The sequence below is a fragment of the Leuciscus leuciscus genome, assembly GCF_965113295.1.
Source record: "Leuciscus leuciscus genome assembly, chromosome: 24".
Classification (NCBI taxonomy): domain Eukaryota; kingdom Metazoa; phylum Chordata; class Actinopteri; order Cypriniformes; family Leuciscidae; genus Leuciscus; species Leuciscus leuciscus.
This window is the reverse complement of record NC_138723.1, coordinates 31,967,660-31,973,659: the sequence shown is the minus strand read 5'-3', so window position 1 is coordinate 31,973,659 and position 6,000 is coordinate 31,967,660.

Below are 6,000 nucleotides of genomic sequence, written 5' to 3'. Positions count from 1 at the left end.
GGAACGAATAGGCTGTTCGTGGTCAGTGGGCGGGGCCACGGGCTGTCACTTAGATTGGCTGTGGACGAACAGGCCGTTCGTGGTCGCACAGGCGGTTAGGGGGACGAATAGGCCGTTCGTGTCAGGGGGCGGTCAGGGGGAAGAACGGGTCCTTCGTGGTCAGCAAAAATCGCCTAGGGGGCGGTGCGCAGCGCAGCGGTCCACTAACCTCCTACCACGTAGTGCCTAGCAGGCTCTTCGCGGACCCCTGGCCTTAGGCGGAGACCTAAAGAGCGAGATCTTGGCCAACAACCTCCTTCCCTCAGTAAGAGCATTGAAGATGGGTCGTGGCTGGGTCTTCCAGCATGACAACGACCCGAAACACACAGCCAGGGCAACTAAGGAGTGGCTCCGTAAGAAGCATCTCCCCAGCTAACAAAAATATATCCTAAGAACATTGTGGGAACGTTGATTTGAAATGTTCTAAAAATGTTGAAATGTCCAGTTTGCTTAACGTTGCTGGAATGGTATCTTATTGTTAGAAAAACATTGCTGGAACGTTAGCATAATGTTGCTGGAACGTTATCTTAAGGTTAGCATAACGTTGCCGGAGCATTAGCATAACGTTGCTGGAACATTGTCTTAAGGTTTGCATAACGTTGCTGGAACGTTATCTTAAGGTTAGCATAACGTTAGCACAACATTGCTGGAACATTATCTTAAGGTTTGCATAACGTTGCTGGAACGTTATCGTGTTTTATTTGCCATTTTGTAAAATCCCATTGATTAATGTGTTTTCAGAAATGTATTTTATATCAGGCTATTTGATTTATTTACTGAAAAACAAGGCGAGGATCGGCTACTAAATGCTCCGTATCTCATATTCTCCTAATGTCTTGTACTGTTAAACATGGGATCACATGGATGAATATGCATATGCAAATATGCAGATGAGGTTATGCATAGTAAACGAGGCGTTGTAAGCTCATATATGGTTATTTCGGGAAGAGACGCGTGTTCACAATCTTCCTCTGACTGGGATTATAAAGGGAATCTGGCGTAAGCACGCTTTTATAACTCTGAATATTGCTGGCGTTCGACAGTCTAGGCTTTCAGCGCACGTACACTTATAGTGAGGATCCTACACACAGAGCCCTGCAGAGGAGCCCAGAACCCACCGTTCCCCACATCCGTGATCCACACTGTCGGATCGGCCGAGGCGTTGGCCAGGAACATCCCATGAGGCATCTCCAGAGTGCTGGTGTTCCAGGCCTGCAGGAACTCTCCATACGTACTGAAGACCAGGACCTTCGGGATGTTCTCGCCTCTCTGCCCGGAGAAACACACACACATCAGGATCAAGCCTTGCCACTGATGAAGTTCTCACTTTGTATCTCACAAGTGTGACTTTTGTCTCATAATGTCAAGTTATAAACTCATAATTGCAAGTTTGCATCTTCCAAATGTGACGCTGTCTAACCATTGGGCGTTAACACATAACACCATAACACATTCACAATGGAGAATACGCTTACACACACACACACACACATACAGCAACGAAAGGGTTATATTATAATACCACACACGCACACATTGTGTTGTAGATATACAGATACGGTAATAAAATGCTTTATAACACCATCTTTAGGGTTCACTTTAATCATAATGAGCACAACTGCCAAAACTGACACTTCAATAGAAATGTGTAGAACTGACATGTGATTGTAAATTGTATGATAGTGATATTATAATGTCTATAACTGAACTATACAGCAACATTAGAGAGTAGATGACACGTGTGCTAGTGTAAGCAGCAGAGGACCACTCACTGGCTTTAGTTTTCCACCAGTAATCTCCACTAAAGCAAGGCACATTTCCATGTTAACTCCATTAAATGTCTTACACACACACACACTCTCATGTTTCAGACATAGACATAGATTGGAATAAACGATAGATAAGAAAATGCTTCATCCGGAGGTCTGTTGCACAAACTCAGAGTTTCAGAGCCGGTTTAGAGTCCCTCCTGGGTTAGACCAGGCTCAGCGGTCTCACAAAGCTCTGTAGAAACGGTGTCTGTCAACTCAGGCTTGATCTAGAGTTTGCGTTTACCTCTGAAGCCGCGCAGTTCACTTCTCTTCTGAAGATTAAGAGATCATTTGGAAAATTATGATGAAATTAAAAGCGTTTATAAGGCAGGAATAAACACTTCTGCTGCAGAGAACATTAGAGAAGCAGCTGAACAGAACATATCTATATCAGTGCATGATGTGAATCAAAGAAACAGACCAAATACTTATTAGTTCACAAAGAATTAATACACTCTGTTTAAAAGCATTATATATGAATGCATGTATTATATTTATATTACTTTAACAGCAAAGTTAATACTACTTGTCAATTAATATAATTATATGAATATATTATATGAATTTAATATTAATGTAATAAATAATTAGCAGCAAGAGAAGAGAAATTTTGTCTCTAAGGTTTTTCACTGTAAACTGCAGTATTTGGAGAGAGAGATGCAGGGGGCGTGGCTTACAGATACATGTCAGATTGCTCACAGCTGATTGGTCCAGTTTGGGTCTGCAAGCTCTAACCCAGAATAAAGCCTGCACCGTTAGCCGTGTATAGCGTAAGTTACCATGGCGATGAACACCCCTAAAAACCAATCCGCCTTCTCGAGCCCGAAAAAGCAGAGTTTGCTCAAACTGATCTCAGACCTGGGTAGCACTGAAACCCGCTTTGAGCAACAGGCCACAGGTCTCCCCTTAATTTACATCATTTTTTTAGATCTCATTGTCATCATCATGTGATATAATTGCTAAATTATATTTCACTACAAATGAAGTGGTAAACTTTGACAAAATATGATTATTAGTGTAATTATAATAATTTTATAATGTCTAAATGTGAATCCAGAAGCAAAACCTGTGAAAAGAACTATATTAGTGAGCAGAAAGAGCGATGAGTGGTCCTCTGCTGCCATCCGCTGGTTATAATGGCAATTTCAGTGAATTTATCATAGGAATATAAACATTTTCCCCTTTTTACATGTTATAGAGGCACTATTGCCAGATCTCCGTAAAGGTTTGTCTTCTTGTTTAGAGTCATAAGTCAAATTTACTTTTTTGAGCATGCCTTGAGGAGTTACAGGCTTTCGGGTACACTTGGTCAAGCCCACATACTGAAGTGACCCTATTATAGACACCCACATGCAAAAGGTCAACCTTTTTTTTTTATTATTATTGACCTAGACTAGAGTCCAATAGACTCAATAGATAGATAGAATAGATAGAGTCTCAGCACTTCACACTTGAACCCATAAATATAAAAAACAACTTATTTTACTTCAGCTAGCTGCCAAGGCAACATTTCTCATTTTCAAAATATAACCAGAATAAAAGTTAATTAAAATATATACAATTAATTAAAATGTACAAAATTAATGAAAAAAAAAATTCTAAAAATGACAGAAACAAAATATTATTACTAAAACTGAAATTGCATGTGAAATAACAATGGAAAATATAAACATGAAATCTAAAATAATGATACTAAAATAACTGAATCTTATCTCATAATTCTGCCTTCTCCCCCTAGGTAGTGAGTGTGTGTGCTGCTCACCTGCGCCACATAGACACGCCCCCTCAGGTGATTGACAGCCACTGCGAACACCTGACCGGTGAACAGCTCGGGGTTTCTGGGCCACGAAATGTCCAGTTTATAAAGCGCGCGCCCGGAAACCCGGAAGTCCGCGTGAGATCGCGACGCGATCTGGAAACACAGCAAACATTCATTTACTAATAGCAATAATAATAATAATAATAATAATAATAATTAAAAACATTAATTTACTAATAACTAGGGTTGTAACGATAATCTCATGTCACGATTCGATACATATACTGAACTGTTGCGATAATTCATACTGAATTATTGCGATACTCCAAGAGATTTGATACTGTTGATTAAAGTGCTAAATTTGATATTTTATTGTGTGTGTAAATGAACAGGATGGACTTGGTGCTGAAATCCAAAGCACAGGACAATACAGATACCAGAATAACAATATTCATGATCCTGAAGCTGAAAATACAGGATTATTGTAGATGAATATGCTTGACTATATATCTAGTCACTGACTGACTAGATATATCTACAGTAATGTCGGACACTTTTACTGGTAACACATCAGACATTTGGCATTATCAGGACACACAAATATTCCCCCACTGCATTATTATAATATTCAACATATATAGTTGTTTAATGAAGACACTAAAACCCTGTGAACTTGATTTTTTTCTTCACATAAATTTTATTTACACAATAATTTTATTATAAACATCACTATCCACGACCATCCATCTACATATTGATGCATTTTTGAATCGCGATATATTGTTACACCCTCCTCCTAATACACCATGGTATTACCAGAGTATATGGCATTCTTATAGCATTCGTCAGTTTATTTGTTTTTTCGGCTCACAGACAAGTACCATATATTACTAAATATACCATAGTAATACACTATTTTTAGATATATACTATGGTATTCATTAGTTTGTTTGTTCTACTTACAAAAACATTTAGGAGCTACCATAGTACTACTCTAAATATATCATAGTAATACCATACACGGATATGTAACGTTACTATGGTATACTTTGAAATAACACGTAGCATCGCTTCATATTTAATCTCCGGTGACCCTGAACACTTCCGTCACTCACGTGAGAGCTGATGGCGCCACACATGAACATGATGAAGAGGAGTAATGCCATGGCAACAGCAATTAAACAGCAGTAATTACGCCTTCTCATAGAGATTAATATAATAATCGATCATCTCCAGTCCAGCGGCGCAGCACTTCCTGTTTTGATCACATGACGAGTCCTCTAACCTCATTGGTTCACACTGACAGCGGTGCGGTGACGTCACATGCGATCGAAAAACATCTTAATAATAATAATAAAATTTAAAAAATCTCAATTTTATTCAGACTCAAACTGAGCAAAAAAATGTAATTCGCTGCAAACGCTGATATTTATATGAAAATCTGATGCTTGTAATGTAATTCAATGAGCTCTTTTATAACAGTAGAGCAGATACTTACTTAAAACGCATTGAAATATCAGTATTGGCCAATAATGTCTTAGTAAGATATTATTTAAATGCTCAGTTTTATGATCAAAACTCTGTAATTTTTAAACATCATGCAATTATAAATTTGCATATCAAATGTGAAGCAGAAGCTTTATAGGTTTAATAAGCCAAAATATGAGACATCAAACTAATGAGGAAATAAACTGCTCCAGTGTTTGTTTTGGCTGTTGTGGATAATATATATTATGCAAAATCAAACTGGCCTTTTAGTTTCTATCATGATGATGATGATGAAGAAGATGATGATGATGAAGATATAGTAAAGAATGCACAGGCCGGTTTCAGAGTCTCCTGATCGGGTCAAACGTTATTTTACTGGCATTAAGATACTATTATAGCGTTTATTAATATTATAAATCAGTTTTCATTTTTTTATTTTCGGTATGCATTTTACTTTCAGTTAATGTTTTAGTCATTTAGTTGTGTGTTTTTATATGTCTAATATAGTTTTTATTCACTTTTTTTCAGTTTGAGTTATTTTAGTACATGAACTCTTTCCCTGCCATCGACAGAATATTCCGGCTCTCCATGTTTCCACTGTTATACAGCAGGGGGCGCTAACACACATCTCCTGAAGGAGTACAGTATCTCCTGAACAATACAGAATCTCCTGATCAACACACAGGAGAAGGAGAAGAAGAAGAAGGAGGAGAAGAAGAAGAAGAAGAAGAGGAGGAGAAGAAGAAGAGGAGAGTGATAAAAGTATTGCTGACGCACATGTACATCTCGAGAAAATGCTGGCAGGGAAAGTGTTAATTTAAACTCAATTAAAATGAGAAACATTAAGATACTTTCATAGTTTTTAGTGATTTAAATAATTTTATATTTACTCTTTTTATTCAA